The sequence below is a fragment of the Hylobates moloch genome, unplaced genomic scaffold (genome assembly GCF_009828535.3).
Source record: "Hylobates moloch isolate HMO894 unplaced genomic scaffold, HMol_V3 SCAFFOLD_34, whole genome shotgun sequence".
NCBI lineage: Eukaryota > Metazoa > Chordata > Mammalia > Primates > Hylobatidae > Hylobates > Hylobates moloch.
Genome location: NW_026652309.1, coordinates 2,964,244 through 2,982,970, shown reverse-complemented (window position 1 = coordinate 2,982,970; position 18,727 = coordinate 2,964,244).

The following is an 18,727-nucleotide window of genomic DNA, read 5'->3' as shown; positions in this document are numbered from 1 at the left end:
AAGCCCAGAACACAAACCTGCATGCAAGTGTTGCATGCATTTCACGTGTGTGTATCTAAGGCAATCCATCAGACATACTCCAGGGGATGTCTTTCAGGAGGAAGAAGGAAGGAAATGGGTGTGGAGATGGGAGGGGGGCAAAGGGAAAAATTTATACAATAAGAAAATAAGACAGATGAGAGTCCCAACATAGACCAAGGTTGTTAGCATGCCATGAACTCAGTCATGTTAAATGCAACTTTCTGTGTCTGCAGTCCAAAAAGTATGATAAGCAAAAGAGACTATGGAGAGACTGAGGCACATCAAGGGGCAGGGGGATGGCCAAAATGGTGGTTGGGTGTCACCCAGACACTCAGGTCCCTCTGGCCGTGGCACTGACAGTCTGGAGTGATGTAGACCCATCAGGGCTTGCAGAAGAGCATGGTTCGGTCCCCATTCTCTGATGTCTGCTCGTGTGTGCAGAAGAGCTGCTTGGAGCAGGGTCTCACCTTTCCATACCCATCGGCCCCCCGCCCCCATCCACCAGCTGGGTCGCAAGAAAAGGCAAAAGCTGTTGTGACAGGTTCCTTGTTTTGAGAGGCTTTTGTCGAAGGGGGGGAAAAGAAAAGTTAGGGAACATGTGTAGCTTCAAATTATATCAGTTATAAAGTTTATTGTTAGCCCCCATTATAAAAATCAATATGCTCCTCATATAGGATTTTAAAAGCACTAAGTTTATTATTTCTCTATCATTGTAAAATTAACAGCGGTCCTAATATGCTATTTGGAAAATACAAAGTGGAAAGAAGAAAAATAAAAGTCATGCATCGTCCCTCTACCCAGGGACAACTCCTGCTAACACTTGGATGGATGAATTTTACATATACATATAAATATTCTCATCTACAGTCAAATTTAATCATGTGAATGCCTTAATAAACCACTAATTCCTTAATTTCATCTTTTGGGTTAATTTCCTAGTCTCTAAGGAACTGTTACATGCAAGGCTATGGGTAGCAGGGGAGGGACACGAAAAAAGAAATCTTATTTTTTGGCCAAAATATCCTGCATGTTGGATTTGCCTTTGTTTTGTTTTGTTTTGCTTTGAGCCTTCCACCTTGTTAGGCAGCTGTTTGTACACTTTCTTCTGCTTTGGATTTCAGTCTGGAAGCAGCACATTGATTTTAAACAGAAATACCTTAAAAGAGGTGGTGTTTGGGGGTTTACAATCCCCCCACCATCAGCTTGCAAGTGGTTCTGTTCCGGCTGGCACGTTATACCAGTAAGAGGCTTGGTGTATCACCCAGGGAGCAGGTTAGCTAAATTCAAGGTGAACAGACGGCATTCTCTGTTTCTGTTCTGGCTGTCTGCCTAGTTTGGGGGTCTTGGGGAATTGGAGAAGCAAAATTTGGGGGCGGGGATCTTACAAGTGCTTACAGCACAACCCAAGCCTAAGACCTTATTTTTCCCTTCCTTCCCTCTTCTTTATTTTTCAGTTTACAATTAACACTCAGGGTTTAGTCTCCACCCCTCCCTCTTGAAATGGAATTTTTATCTCTTGATTCATGCTACAAGATAAAATCCATGTTTATCCAGTTGCATGAATAATTGATAAGCTCTTTCCAACTTGCCAGAAGCAACTTAGCCGTCTCGCCTTGCGGCCTGGAACCCCTGGCAATTTCCGGAGCACCGGCAAGAGACTTTTGCAGTTTCTGCTTGGACTCTACCTACTCTCTGTCTCAGAGGTGGGGGTTTATCTCTTGATCCTGATTCGCGAGTTACAGATTAGGCACTGAAGGTTCCAGCACCGGGGATGCGTAGGGCCGGGGGAGGGAGGGAGGTGCACGTCAGAGTCCACTTAGATTTTCTGAACTCATGTCTGTGACGGGTGCAGACCTGGATTCCACTGGGAGCACCCCCCCCACCCCCCAACCCAGGGCTGGCAGTTTCAGAGTTCACAGCATTAATTAACTCTAATCTGTTCCCTGATAGTTTAAAACAGGCTCAAGATGTGAAAGCATTTTCCTTCCTGCTTATTTAATGGACTTAATGAGATAACAATGAGAATCTGTGTTTAGGCTCTGTAGCACATTTGGCTCTCCCGCCATGTTTATATGATAAAAGGCAGTGGACTGTTATTTATGCGCTTAGCTGGGGTTTATTCTTTTTAAACAGGTCTGGACAGCTACTTGTTATACTTGGCTCACGCTAGCTTAAAAAAGGAATTTATGGACCTCACTGCAGAACGTCCCAATTCTTCAGGCCAAGGTAAATGGAAGTTGGGGTGGTAGTGAAGTTGCAAACTGCCTCTAAGAAGAAAGGTTAACAAGATATTGTTCCTTCCACCCCCGGCCTCCCGTTGGTTCCCCCACCCCAAGAGCCTTCCCACCAGGCTTCAGGGTGACAAACGCTTGGATGTGATGGGGCTGAGATTTGCTTGTGCCTTTGTTGACGGCAGGGCACTTTTATTGAAACTTGTTGAAAGGAGCTAGCTTCGAAGGCTCCTCCAAGACTCTACACCACAGGGGGAAACAGGGCTTTGATTTAAGATACTCACATCTATCAACCACAGGCATTCATTCAATTTTCTCTTTCATTTGGGGAAGGAAGGGAGCAAATGAATCAGAGGCTGATTTTTTTTTTTTTTTCTGGCCTGTTTTCCCCAAGCTCCAGGAAATTAAGAAACATGCCATTAGTTTTAGCAAACAATTTAAACAGAGTAAAACCAGATCTCCCACCAAAGGCCAAGGACCATGAGGGGTCTGAGTGCCCCGGCCCTGTTTGTGGACTCTGTGGGTCGTGGAGGAGCCATGAAATGGGAAGAGAGCTGTGGGTGATACAGGATGGTGTGCATGACAGTCGTCCCTGTGTCTTCTTTGCTACCATATTTATCATAGCTTAGATGTTTGTGGCCTGGTGGTGCCAAGGGTGAACAGAAAGCGTTTTTGGGGCACCATGGCCCAGACCTTAGCCTGAACGTTGTGGGAAGCTGGTGGGTATCTGCATGCGTTGGCGAGAACCAGTGGGCATCTCCTTGGAAGCCAGTCCCCAAGGTGGCTCTGGATGGCTCACTCCTGCATCTCGCCAAATCCACAGGGTCCGGCTGTGTCTCCAGGGCTGTGTGGCTTATTGAAAAAGAGAGTGTATGGTGGATTTCAATATCTATATTCTGCAAAAAATGTAAAAGGGGCAGGGGACAGGAACAAAGAAACCAGTGCTGGTGATCCTGTCCCCACAGTAAGGTCTGCTCTAGTGTGGACATGGGACAGGGGCCAGGCCCTGCTGCTCCTTGGGGGAACACAGGTCCATGGAGGTGGCTCACCGTCATGTATGCGATTTTGATGTTTGTACATTTGTTGTACCACATGAACCAGTCTTGGATGGCTGTTCTGAGTAAATGGGATGATGTGGGTAAAGCCCCCAAGACCAGAGCTTGGTACAGGGCCGTGCTGGATAATGCTGACTCGTGGTGATGAGGGGAAGGAGGAGGCAGGATGCCACGGGTGAGGAGTCCAGGCTCCACTGCTGCTGAACCGCCATCCACCAGTATGATCTCAGCAAGCCTTTCTCCATCTGGACCCAGATGGTTCACCCATTAAACACCCCAGGCACATTGAAGGGAGATGAACAGTGTCCAGCATGGTCCTTAGCTGTGAGAAGCCAGACACTCTCCTTTTCAACCCTACAACTTTCCATCATCTGGGGTGCAGGTTTTTTTCCTCTCTTTTTACTTATTACAAGGTAAAATACAGTCTTATTACAGAAAACTAGAAACCAGAAAAGCCCATCACACAGTCATTCATTCAACAAATGCCTATTGGGAGGGGTGGGGGATGAGCCCCTGGTAAGCCGTGGACTTTCTCTGGGTGCGACGAAGGCTGACGGAGGGCTTTGAGCATCCTCAAAATTCAGGTCTGTTCTCAGTCATCAGCAGCTGTACCAGGAGAGGAAGAACCTCTGAAGTGGTCTGACTCCAAAAGCCAGTGAAAGTGCAGATTTCCTGAGGAGTGAAGCTTAGGGCCCTGCCAGGCAGTGATGCTTTCTCAACTTTGGGGGCAGTAAAATGTACAGACTCTGGGGAAGGAGACCAGGAAGGAGGCTGCAAAGTGTGCATGCTCTGGGAAGGGGGCAGGGAAGGCTAGCAAAAAGCTGTTGGGGACCCAGCCAGGCTGCTTCCCTTGGAGGCCCAGCCTGAGGTGTGCTGTTTCCCACCAGAGATGGCAGAAATGATTTCAGGTGCTATGTAGATAAGCCATGAACTATCATTGAATCTTTTCTTGGTTGTGTTGTTAAAGAAAAAGTCTCTGTTGGGTGCTGGTGTATCTTCAACACCACTTAACACTTTTCAAGCTCTCCTTTACTGAGGTAAAGCAGTCCTCAGGCTCAGAGCTTGTGACCAGGGAGTGGTATCTAGCCAAAATTTTATTTCGATGCTTTGTTTTCATTGTCTTTAAAACAAAAGATGGTTGTCTTCCATTTGCCATGAAAGATACTGCTTCCCATTTCTGTTTTTTACCCATTTTTCATTAAGGGATAATTTGCATGCAGTAAAGTCTAGTCTTTTTAGTGTACAGTTCTGTGGAATTTCAATAACTGTATCCAGTGTGCAACCATCACATCAAGATATAGAAGGGTTCCTTCACCCCTAAATCCTTCCTTGGGGATGACAACCTCTCTTCACCCTCAGTCCTTTGCAACTAATAATCTGTTTTCTTTTCCTGTAGTTTTGTCTTTTCTAGCATGTCCCATAAATAGAATCTTATAGCATATAGCCTTTTGAGTCTTGCTTCTCTCACTTAGCAGAATGCATCTGATATCCATTCACATTGTGCCTGCATCAGTAGTTCATTCATTTTTAATAATGAGTGGTGTTCAGTTGTAGGGCTACACTATAATTTGTAGAGGGACATTAGGATTGTTTCCAGATTTGGCAGTTACAAATAAAGCCCCTATAAACATTCACGTACAAGTTTTTCATGAGCATGGGTTTTCATTTATTTTGGGTAAGTACTGATAAGTAGGATTGCTATGTTGTCTAATACATGCATGTTTAACTTTGTAAGAAACGGCCAAGCTGTTTTTTAGAGTGGCTATACTATTTTGCATTCCTATCAGCAATGTATGAGAGTTCCAGTTGCTCCATATCCTCATCAGCACTTGATGTTGTCAGATTTTTTTTTGTTTGTTTTTGTTAGTCTAATGTGTATGTACTAGTATTTCATTGTGGTTTTAGTTTGTATTTTCCTGATGACTGATGATGTTTAACACCTTTTTATGGGTTTATTTGAAATCACTATATTTTCTTTGGTGAAGATTTCAAATCTTTTGCCCATTTTAAAATTCAAATTGTTTGTGTTTTATTATTGAACTTATTATTGAGTATTTACATATTCTGGATACAAGTTCTTTTCTAGATATGTTATTAGCAAATTATTCTGGTAGCTTTCTTATTAATTTTCTTAATGATGTCTCTTGGAGATTGTATTAATTAGTCTGTTCTTATGCTGCTAATAAAGACATACCTGAGACTGAGTAATTTATAAAGGAAAGAGGTTTAATTGACTCACAGTTCAGCATGGCTGGGGGAGCCTCAGGAAATGTACAATCATGGAGGAAGGGGTAGCAAATATGTCTTTCTTCACATGGCAGCAGGAAGGAGAAATGCCAAGCAAAAGGGGGAAAAGCCCCTTATAAAACCATCAGATCTCGTGAGAACTCAGTCACTATCACAAGAACAGCAGCATGGAGGTAACTGCCCCCATGATTCAATTACCTCCCACCAGATCCCTCCCATGACATGTGGAGATTTTGGGAACTATAATTCAAGATGAGGTTTGGGTGGGAACACAGCCAAACCATATCAGAGATCATAGGTTGTTAATTTTGATCAAGTATAATTTATCAACTTTTTCTTTTATGGATTATATTTTTGGGGCCATATCTGAGAAATAGTTACTTAATCTAGGGTCACAAAGATTATCTTCTATGTTTTCTCCTGAAACATAAACTGAAGGTTTTATAGTTTAAAGTTTTATATTGAAGTCTATTTTCTATTTTGAGCTAATATTTTGATATAGTATGATATATGAATGGAGGTTCATTTTAAAAATAAATATCCAATTATTCCAACACCATTGGTTGAGAAGACTACTTCTTCTCTACTTAATTGCCTTTGCAACTGTGTCCTAAATCAACTGACCCTCTCTGTGTAGGCCTGTATCTGGACTTTATAGTCTGTTCCGTTGGTCTATATGTCTGCCCTTTCTCTAATTCCACATTCTCTTGAATATCTTACCTTTGTACTAAATCAGGTAGGGTGACTTTATTTAAAATATATTCTTCTGGCCAGCTGTGGTGGGTCACATCTGTAATCCCAGCACTCTGGGAGGCCAAGGTGGGAGAATTGGTTGAGGCCAGGACTTCACGAACAGCCTGGGCATCATAGGGAGACCCCCCTCTCTACAAAAAATAATTTTTTAAAAATTAACTGAGCATGGTGACACAGGCCTGTAGTCCCAGCTACTTAAAGGGCTGAGGTGGGAGGATTGTTTGAGCCTAGGAGTTCAGGGCTGCAGTGAGCTATGATTGTGCTACTGGATTCCAGCCTGGGCGACAGAGCAAGACCTTGTCTCCAAAAAATATTTTTATATATATATATGTGTGTGTGTGTGTAGTTCTATTCTAACTTTCTTCTTCTTTTTCAAGGTCACTTTCGTTATTTTTTCTTTGTCTTTTCATAAAAATTTTAGAATCTGCTTGTTGATTTCTACAAAAAATTCTGCATTATTTTTAAGGCAGGGTCTTGCTTTGCTGCCCAGGCTGGAGTGCAGTGGCATGATCATGGCTCACAGCAGCTTTGACCTCCTGGGCTCAAGGGATCCTCCTGCCTCAGCCTCCCAAAGTGCTGGGGTTACATATGTGAGCCACCACTTCCAGCCCCCCATGGGTTTTGATTAGAATTATGCTGACTGTATAAATCAGTTTGGAAGAATTGACATCTTCACAATATTGTCTTTGTCAACATGGCATGTCTTTCCATTTATTTAGGTCTTTGATTTCCTTTATCATTTTTTTTTGGTTTTCAGCATATAGAGCTTGCATGTCTCTTATAAGATCCATACCTAAGTATTTTATAGGTTTCGGTGCTATTGTAAGTGGTATCTTAAAAAATTTCAATTTTCATTGCCAAGCATACAGAAATACAATTAATTTTTGAATATGGATCTTATTAATGTGACCTTGCCAAACTCACTTTTTAGTTTTAGTAGCTTTTTAATAGACTATTTGAAATTTATATGTAGATTATCATGTCATCTAGCAATAGAGTTTGAATAATTTCTACTGACCTATCCTCAGGTTAATTGATTCTTTTCTTACCTGTGTTGAGTTCACTAATGTGTCTATCAAAATTATTCTTTATCTGTGTGAGTGTTGTTTTTACTTCCAGTATTTTCAATTGATTTTTTTCTTATAGTTTCACTCCTCTGCTCAAATTATGCATGTGATAATTCATGATGTTCTCATTTCCAGTAGAGTCTGTAACATATTATTCATAGTTATTTTAAATTTCTATCCATTTTGTTTCTGCCTTTCCAGTGTGGCTGTGTTTTTTTCCCTTGCCTTATTGTACTGATACAGTATTAGACAGGAGGAATGAGAGCTAATATCATCCCTTGTTCTCAATCTTAGGGGAAAAGCATTGTCTTTCACTATTATGTATGACATTAGAGTTGTAAGTTTTCTTGTAATGTCCTTTATCAGGTTGAGATTGTTCCCCTCTAGTCTTTGTTTCCTGAGAGTTTTTTTGTCATGAATATGTGTTTATAAAATGCTTTTTCTGTATCTCTTCTGATGATTATTTGATTTTTATTCTTCAGTTTGATGATATTACATTGAATATTGATATTACAGTGAGTTACATTGATTGAGATTTTTGAATGTCAGACTATCCTTGCATTCTTTAAATAAACCCCAGTTGGCTGTAGTGTACTATCCTTTTTATATATACTTTTTATTTGCTTGTATTTTGTTAAGGATATTATTTATATTCATGAGGATTATTGGTCTGTAGTTTTCTTTTATTATAATGTATTTTTCTAGTTTAGATATCAATCAGGGTTATACTGATCCCATAAAATGAGTTGGGACATGCACCCTCCTTTTTTTGTGTTCTGGGAGAAATTGTGTAAAATTGGTATTATTTCTTTCTTAAATATTCAGTAGAAATAACCAGTGGAACCATTTGGGCCTGGAGTTGGGTTGTTTTTTTTTTTTCCTTTCTTCCTTCCTTCCTTCCTTCCTTCCTTTCTTCTTTCCTTCCTTCCTTTTTTTTCACAAGTGCTGACTGCTAGTGAGAGATTTCTTTTTAGAAAGTTTTGGCCAGGTGGCTCACACCTGTAATCCAGCACTTTGGGAGATGGAGGTGGGTGGATTACCTGAGGACAGGAGTTCGAGACCAGCCTGGCCAACATGATGAAACCCCGTCTCTACTAAAAATACAAAAATAAGCTGTGCGTGGTGGCAGGTGACTGTAATTCCAGCTACTCTGGAGGCTGAGGCAGGAGAATCGCTTGAACCCGGGAGGTTGCAGTGAGCTGAGATCATGCCACTGCACTACAGCCTGGGTCACAGAATGAGACTCCATCTCAAAAAAAAAAAAAAAAACAGTTTTAATTATGCATTTAAATTTCCTTAATAGATATAGGATTATCTATTCTTCGTAAGGTGATGTTCAATGTTCAATCTTCCATTCCTGATATTGATCATTTGTGTTGTCCTATTCCACTGGTCAGTCTTGATAGAGGTTTATCTGTTTTATTACTTTTTTTTCAAAGCAGCAGCTATGGGTTTCATTATTTTCTTTGCTCAATTTCATTAATGTCTACTCTTATCTTCATTATTTCCTTTCTTTTGTTTATGATTCATCTTCACTAATGGCTTATTATTATTTATGTCTTTTTAAAAATTTTTAGTTGTTGACCCAAGTTTTATAACATGCATCTTTAATTAAAAATTCTAACCTCAAATAATATGATACTACTTTATATCTAGTCTAACAAACTTACAAAATATGCTAATTATTCTTTTTTCCAACACTTTTGTGTCATTGGTGTCATATATTAATATTTTATTTTTATGTATGCTATGAGTACACAACAGCTTGTTACTACTTTTGTTTTTGCTACTACTTTTTTGAAAGTCAGTTATCTTTTAGATTAAGAGTTGACAAATTTTTTCTGTAAAGGGTCAAATAGTAAATATTTTAGATCTTGTAGGCCACAAATTCTGGACTCTGTCATAGTGTAAAAGCAGCCATAGACAATACATACATGAACTTTTGCAGCTTTGGTCCAGTAAAAACCTTTATTTACAAAAACAGGCAGTGGGCTAGATTTGGCCCACAGGCTGGGATACATTTTGGGTTGATAGTTTTTGTTGTTGCTGTTGTTTTAGCACTTGTATTGTCTTGTGGCTTGCCTGACATCTCAGGGGAAGTCTGGTGTAATTCTTATCTTTGTTCCTCTGCATGTATTATTTTTCTCTGTCTACCTTTATGATTTTCTCTTTATCTTTAGTGTTCAGCAGTTTGAATAAGCTATTTCTAGGTGTTTGTTTTTGTTTAATTTATCCTGGTCAGTGTACTCTCAACTTTTTGGATCTGTGGTTTGGTGTCTGTCATTAGTTTTGAAAAATGTTTTTTGTATAATTTCAACTATTTTAATGTATTAATGTACATCTTTTGTATTTTAATGTATTAATATTGGTTTCATGGCCCATAAAATGGTTTGCTTTGGTTAATGTTTCTTGTGTACTTGGGTGGAGTGTTCTATAAATGTCAATTAGATAATTATTTCTTCAAATATTTTTTTCTGCCTCATTCTGTCTTCTCATTCTGGAATTCCAGTTACTGTTCTGCTAGACCATTTGTTATTGTGTCACAATTCTTGGATACTCTGCTTATTTTTAAAACTCCTTTTCCTCTTTGAGCTTGAATAATTTATATTGACCTATGCTTAAGTTAGTTGATTCTTTTCTTACCTGTGTTAAATTTACTAATGAGTCTATCAAAATCATTATCTTTATGAGCATGATTTTTATTTCAAGAATTTCCATTTGATTTTTTTCTTATAGTTTCACTCCTCTGCTGAACTTACCCATTTGATAATTCATGGTGTTCTTATTTCCACTAGAGTCTATAACATTTCAATCAGTTATTTAAAATTCCTATCTAATAATTCCATCATCTGTATCATAGCTGTGTCTAATTCTGTTGATTCTTTTGTCTCTTGACAGTGTGTTGTTTTTTTTCCCCCACTTCTTTGAATGCCTCACATTTTTTTTATGGAAAGCCAGACATCTTATGTAGGACAATAGATACTGAGGTTTTAATATCTGGGAATGGAGCATGTCTTTATTTCTGCTAGGACTTCAGTATGGGCAGTTGAGTTGGTCTATTTAGAAATTCAGCTGTGTTAGATTTCATTGTTGGCTATAGTTGCTCACAGTGTGCTGCCAGCTTCAAAGTCCTTTTATGTTAGTTTGAGTTTAAGTTGGGGGCTGGTTTGCCAGAGGATTTTTTTCAACCTCTTCTCCACCCTCAGCTTTTAGTCTTCCTTTGTGCTTTGCCATAGATTGAGTCTCCTGTCTCTTGTCCCTCTCCCGGGAACAGACCACTGTCACCTGCTACTCCATATCTCCATATTTGCCTGGTCATAGGGGTTAGGGAATATTCTTTGTTGTGCTTATTTTGTCTCAGTCTTAGCCAGGCACTTCGTGGATCTGTCTAGCTCCCAGCTATTGGTCTGGGCTTAGGATGCATTCCTGCCTGCCCTACTATGCACCAGGAATAGTGTGAGGGGGATTTGCTGTTGTTGTAGTTTCCTTCAGTCAGCTTCAATAGTTTTCATTAGTGCCTTCATGGCAGTAGGTTTCTTTGCCCTTCCCCTAGACATTTTAGGGAGATCCAGGTTAGGATTTGTGCTTTTTCTGCAGTGGTTTCTGTCCCCCTTCCCCAGTCCTATGCTGCAAGGGATACTTTCTCAATATTCTCATCTTGCCCTTTCCTATCTTTTTTGTGAGCACTCAGTTCAGCTGTGGAAACAAGCCTGCATATAGAGTGAATTCATCTTATGTCTGTGGCTCTCAGAAGTGCCGTATAGTCTCAGCAGGCCACGCTCAGCCTTTAGCAATTTGTTAAATATTCTAGCTATTTTTTTTTCCTGCCAGCATCTGATGGCATCTACTCCAGGTAAGCAAGTATTCCAGTCCTGGCTCTCCTTAGAGGTACCCATCTTTCCTTACATTTCAGGTTAGCTGGTTGCCTTGCAACCTCAGATCTCTGCTGGATTAAAGAAAAGTTGCAAAATTTCAAATTATCTGGCTTGGTTTTCTATTGGAGTAGTAAGAATGGGAGTGATGGTCTTTCCAGCATTCTACATCTGAAGCAGTTCAACTTCTTTTAAAAATAAACTTTCTCCAGTAAAAATAATGTGTCCTTTAATATATCGATATGAAGCAAAGCAAATACTATGAAGCAAAGTTAATCATACAAAGCACCTACAACAGGGCTTTGGAGTCAGCATTCTGTCTCATATTTTCTGTGTAACTTTGGAGAAGGTACTGGACCTTGAGCATCAGTTTCTGTTTCCTTGTCTGTACAATGGAGATCGAATATTACGCAAAGAATTAAAAGAGCTAGTATATAAAAAGTACTTGGCTGATGTTAAGTGCTCCACTAAATTGATAAGATTAACAGATGTTATTACTTTACATGGATTTAAAGACCATCTCTGCAGTGTGGAAGACAGTCCCAGATGCAGTTGAGAAATGAGGTGATTCTTCTCTGTGTGATTCCCAAATCTCCTGGACTCTGGCTGGCATAAGTGTGTGTGTGTGTTTATGAGAATGTTCACTGGTAGAATTCTCTGAAGTAGCTTCTGCCACTACTACCACCATTCAAAGCATACTCTAAGGCAAAAGAAGGAAATATTTAGAGTGTGAGAGACAGTGAAAATATCCAGCCCAAGACCAGGCATGGAGAAAGCCCCCAGGAAACATCAGCAAAGTGAGGAGGGAATGTACAGATGGGAAAAGTATGTATGGCTTGGAATAGATGCCCCCCCCCAGCTTAGTCCCTGCATGTGAACCAATAGCTGTGTGTCTGGGTGACCTTGGGCTGGACCCTTGACACCCCTGAGCCTCAATTTCTCATTAGCAAGATGGCAGAAATCTCTGCTGCCCTCCCTCACCTCCTGTGATTGTTGTGAAGCTGAAACAAGACCATGTCTGTGACCATTTGGAAACTCTACAAACATATCAGGCATTAGTGTTAAAAATGATCACTCGAACCCATTCTGAAAGGTTGAAGGATACGTGAAAAGTGGACCTTGAGGCCTTCTCAATTATGGCTTCAGAAATAGTTAAGGTAAAGTCAGGCGGCAAGTGATCAATGCCTCTCGATGTTTCTTTCCCAAGGAGGCACTCAGATTTTTGCAGCTGCCTGACATGTTTCTTAACAACTTACCTCCAACTGGAGAAACATCAGTAGTTGTCGAGGCCACAGTTTGTCTGGCTGATTTATACAAATTGGTGAAACAATATCTCCAGCCTATTCTTTGATCTTGGTTTGAAGCAAGTCAACCTAAACACTCATGGGAGCTGGAAGGAGATCCTTCATATAAATGTGCCCACAAATCTTTCTTGGATGCTCAGGGTGAGGCCTCTGCTAGTTGCTTCAAAGGCCTCATCCATCACGACAGGGGGAATAAAAACTCAAGTTATGCTTTATTAACCTTATTGATTGCCACCCTTGACCCAACTCAACCCATATCCAACTGCGGCAGGAATTTCTAACTCAACTTTTGCTGTAGTAGAACTGCACTTCCTCCACCACAATCCTCTCTGCACCCTCCCTCCCTGGCCCTGGTCTCCCTGCTCCCACACTACCCTGTGCCCTATCCTCATCCTTTTGTACTTGGCAGCCAGAGTGATTTCTTTTCCAAACTGAACTGTAATATCACACTGAAAAGGGGTTCAAAGAATTGTCACAAAGTCATGGACAGAATGGGAGGCCATTACCTAAGTGAAATGAGTCAGAAGCAGAAAGTCAAGTCCCTGCATGTTCTCACTTATAAGTGGGGGCTAAACAGTGGGTACACATGGGCATACAGAGGAAGGTAATAGACACTAGAGACTCCAGCAGGTGGGAGAGTGGGTGTATTAGTCTGTTCTCACTCTGCTAATAAAGAAGTACCAGAGACTGAGTAATTTATAAAGAAAAAGAGGCTTAATGGGCTCACAGTTCCACATGGCTGGAGAGACCTCACAATCATGGCAGAAGGCAAAGGACGAGCAAAGGGAGGTCTTACGTGGCAGCAGGCAAGAGGGCATGTGCAGGGGAACTGCCCTTTATAGAACCATCAGATTGAGTGAGACTTATTCACTGTCACCAGAAGGGGAAAAATCCACCACCATGATTCAATTACCTGCCACCGAGTCCCTCCCATGACACATGCAGATTATGTGAGCTACAATTCAAGATGAGAATTGGGTGGGGACACAGCCAAACCGTATCAGTGGGAGAGGGTTGAGTGTTGACAAGTTACCTATGGGGTACAAAGTGCACTCTTCGGGTGATTCGGGTACACTTCACCGCCATGCAGTATATGGAGGGAACGACTGCACTTGTATCCCCTAAAGCTATAACAATTTTTAAAATAAAATAAAAATGGTCATATAGCACACTTCTATGGAACCTCAACCCAGATCAAGAAGTTGCTTCCTTGTCCCGTCTCAGAAACTGTGCCCCACTCACCCCCAGCAAGAGAACCACTGTTTTGACGTCTCACATTATTATTTCATTGTACCTGCATTTGAATTGTCTTTCAATGGAGTAACTCAGATTATATTCTATTGCATCTTGCTCCTTTTGCATAACTTTTTAAAGTGAGACACAACCATGTAGTTGTGTGTGGGTATAGCTCTGTTGTTATTTTTGTTATACAATATTCTATTTATGAATATGTTATAATTTATCTCTTTTGCTGTTGATGGATATTTGAGTTGTTTCCTTTTTGGGGGCTACTACAAACAGCACATGTATGAACATTCTTGTCCATGTATACACCGCTGTTGGACAGAAGCAGATTTTCTGTGTTATGGAGTATACATAGGTTCAGTTTCTATAGATACCACCAGTTTTCCAAAGCAGTGGTCCTAGTCCACATTCCCAGCTGCAGTGTATGAGAATTCTAGCTGTTCTGTACCCCTGGATTATGTGCCATTGTCTGGGAATCTTCTGTTTGTTTTATTTTTGTTTCTTTAGTTTTTCCATTCTCTGGGTGTGTAGAGTATTTTACTGTGCTTTTAATTTGCATTTATCTGATGGCTAATTAGGTTGAGCCTCTTTTCATGTGCTTATTGATTATTTGGCATCTTTTTGTGAAGTGTGCCTGTTCAAGTCTTTTGCCCATTTTTATATTGGTGTGTTTGTATTCTCTCTGGACTTGCAATAGTTCCTTACAGGTCTGATTATGACTCCTCTGTCATTTGTATGTGATTTAGTTAAGAAAGAGAATCTGTTCAGGAATCTGATCTTGTCACTCTCCTGGCATCCCCGTCTTTATAGGTCAGCATCTTTGAGAGGTCCTGGTACTCAGGCCTTTGAGTTCTCTGGCCTGTCTTTGGGCCACCCCATTCTGTGGCTTCTCCTTCAGCTATACTAGAGCCTCTAGAGTGTCCTTCTCCTTGTCCTGGAATCTGACACAGGGCAGTGTGACTCAGAGCTAAGGGCACAGACTCTGGAGCCAGACTGCCTGGTCTCACCACTCAAGTGTCGAACGGTGCTGACAACAATAATAATCCCCCCTTAAGAGTTGTGAGGAGTTAATGTGAAGTCCTTAGAAGAGTGCTGAGCACACAGCAAGGGGGGGTGAGCGTGAATATTTTTTTTATCATCATTTATGTTCATTGAGGTTCTGCTTTTGGAAATGTCCTTTCCTTTCATCCCCTATGATTCTAATCACCCTTGGCTAATTCCTACCTACCCTATAAGTCTCAGCTCCAAAATCATGTCTTCAGGGAAGCCCTCTGTATCAGTCAGCACAAGCTTAGTTGACTTGCAGTAATGAACAACCTCAAACTTGCAGTGGCTTTAAACCATCAGAACATATTTTCTGCCACATGTTCCCTGTCGGGTGGCTAGGGGATCTTCCACCATGATACTTTTGGATCTTTGCTCCAGAACCTCATCCATGGACCAGCCACTACCTGGACTGTCAATAGGCAGTGGTAGAGGGAAAAAAGGCTCTGACAGGTTTCACACAGGGGATTAATGCTCACCAGGAATGACTCATGTCTCTCCCACTCTTGCCAGAACTAGTCACAGGCCACATTGACCACAGGGGCCAGGAAGTTCAGTCCCACCTTGTACTTGGAAAGAGAGAGACCTGAGATACTTGGAGGGTTGCACCAATGACTAATGACAATTTGCCCAAATCCCAAACTGAGTTAGGCCATACTATTGTGTGCTTTGTCTATTTTACCTTTCTAACACACACCAGTGTGCAGTCATGTGTTTGTGTGGCTATTTGATTATTGTCTATGTCTACCACCAGACTGAATTTCACAAGGGCAGGGCCCTATTGGAACTGTTGACTGCTCTATCCCTGTTTCTGTCACTTGCCCCTTGCAGATATTTGAGAAGCTTGGTGTCTATAGCAGTCAATCATTGGAGAATAGATGCTGGTCTCTTTATCCTGCCATCTCTAGATACCTTTTCTTCTTTTAATTATTCACTGCAGAAATTTATGTACCCATCTCCCAGCTTCCATAGTTATCAACATGCCAATCTTGTTTCATCAAATTCCCATATTTCATTGCAGAAATTTTTGAGTCTATAAAAAATAGAACCATATAGTAAACTCTCATGTACCCATCTCCCAGCTTAAACAGTTATCAACATGCCAATCTTGTTTCATTGAATTCCCATATTCTCTCCCCACCACTATTTTAAAGTAAACACATCCTATCATTTCATTTGCAAGTCATTCACTACAATGTAATACCATTACTGTGCCTCAAAAATGGACAGTCATTTTTAAATATCATATAATACCCAGTCAATGTTGCAATTCCATTGATGGCCTCATAAATGCTTTGTTCAAATTAAGATCCAAAGAAGATCCACACATTGCATTTGGTTGATTTGGTTTTGGAAATCTTTAGTGAATCTCCATTCCCTTTTTTATTTGCTTGTTTTTCTGTTGGAAACCATGTCACCCATCCTGTAGCCTTTGCCATAATGTCGATTTTGCTGATGGCATGGTGTCTTTTGATGTGTTCCTCTGTCCCCTGTGTGTCCTGCAAACCTGTAGCTAGCTTTCAGTAAGATCTAGAAGTTTGAAGATGTTCATATTTGTTTTTTTTGGCAAGAATTCATCTGAGTTGTCATTGTATACTTGTACTGCCTCATTCCATGTGATGTCTGTTTGTCTGTTAAGCTTCCTCAGAGGTTTTGGGTTTTGCCAGCCTGATCCACCATGGTACCCACCTTCATCCATGGTACCCACCCCACCTCCCAATTCCCAGTGACCCCACTCCTGTTTACTTTGTTCCACTTTCTTACAAGAAAAATCACATCCTAAAATGTTCCCTCCTTGCACGGAAAACCCATCCAGACGAGGCTCAAGTCATAAAAGAGCATGAGACATGGATCTCCATTTGTTATGAGGTTAGTGGGCATCAGCTTTGTCAACAGCCCCCATCTTTAATCAAGAAGAAATTACCCACTGGTGGGACATGATGGTTTTCTTTTACAACTAGCTCATTTTTTAAAAAATTAATTTCAGTTCAATTTTTTTTTTTTAATTTTAAGTTTTGGGATCCATGTGCAGGATGTGCAGGTTTGTTACATGGGTAAACGTGTGCCATGGTGGTTTGCTGCCCCCATCAGCCCATCACCTAGGTATTCAACCCCTCATGCACTAGTTATTTATCATGATGCTTTCCCCCACCATCCCCCCACACAGGCCCCAGTATGTGTTGTTCCCCTCCCTGTGTCCATGTGTTCTCATTGTTCAGCTCCCACTTACAAGTGAGAACATCCGGCATTTGCTTTTCTGTTCCTGCGTTCGCTTGCTGAGGTTAATGGCTCAGTTCAACTTTTAAGCAAGGAAAGAGAAGGATAATTGTGCAGCGTTTCCTGAAAAGTTATGAAAGAAAGCAAAGGGTCATTTCTCAGAACTCCTCTCCCACCATTAAGAATCATCGTCATGGCTCTTCCTTGCATCTTGCAGCCGAGCTGTAAGCCCTGGAATTGGCTGATGGGGCTTTGCTTCCAAAGATGTTTCTCAGATCCTCCTATTTACAAGGAGGGTGTTTGGAACTAGAAAAAAGCTGGAGGTTTGCGTGAGGGGAAATTCTCAGTGCAACTCCCACACTCTCATGCCTGCTGGAAATCCGGGCCCTCCCCACCCCAACCCTCTCCTCTGCAGCCCTCTCCTCTCTTCTCCATCCTTATTTCCATTTGAATCAGTGGTTATGGGGTGCTCTCAGGCCTGAGCACTGATGAACGGATTTTTCAAGCTGTAATTTATCATGTGGATGAAGGTTTGATCCCCTGTTTGGTGCCCGCAACATTGGGGTCCTAATTTCCACTCCAGGGCCAGTTCCCTGTGGAGCAGGGCAAACCTCGACTAACCTTTCTATGCTAGTTTCATCTCCTGGAAAATAGAGTTAATATCTTCCCTGCTTCTAGGAACACAGGAATTAGTCATTGTTTTTTCAGAGTGCTAATCTCATACCTTTGCCAACACAAGGCAATTCCGCCAACAGCCCCCAAATTATATCTGATCACATAGTGGCTGAATGTGTTGATCATCACTACTTCCATTGTGAAACTCCAAACTAATACTTTTAAGGTTGCCACTTTATTCATAAATCCAAGAAGTTATCACAGCCACTGCAATGAGTGAGGTTCAGAGCTGAGGGCCACCTGGAAAAAAATCACCACCCACTGCAGCCCCGGCCTCCATCCAAGGCTGGGCAGGTTATCACGAAGCAAACGAGAAGGTCATGACAGGCTGCAGCTCCGTCCCTTTCCATTTCAGGCTATGACTAATCTTTTCTGATGTTCTTTTATTTGAAAAAATAATCTAAACTGGCCCCAGACAGAACCAACTCTCCTTAAAAGGGAAATCTACATGAAAGGATGGAAGGTTGCTCACAGAGGGAAAAGACAGGGAACCCATCGCTGGAGGTTTGAGGCTCCCGAGGAGAGCACTAAGGTGCCTCGTCTTTAATTTATGGGCATAACGGGAGAGCTCTTTCTGCTTGAAGTTGGTGATTCACAACCTCATCTGAGGTCTGATTCCATCAAAAATACATCCAGCTCCAAGGGCTGCCAAAGAAAAGGAGGTTTTCTCTAACCCAAGAGACCCCCACAGTTTCTCCTCCAGCCTGGAGACCTGGGTGTACTGTCAGGGCCCCCAGCTTCAGTTCTCCTGCCCTCCTGAGTTGTAAGTAGTCCCCAGGAAAGACTCTTCAAGAGGCAGGCTGCTTGGGTCTGGATGGTTCTCTAAGTCAGAGTTTCTCAACTGATGTGCGACTGACATTTGGGGCTGAGTCACTGGGGTGGTGGGTACAGATCTTTGGGGCTGAGTCACTGGGGTGGTGGGGACGGATCTTTGGGGCTGAGTCACTGGGGTGGTGGGGATGGATCTTTGGGGCTGAGTCACTGGGGTGGTGGGGA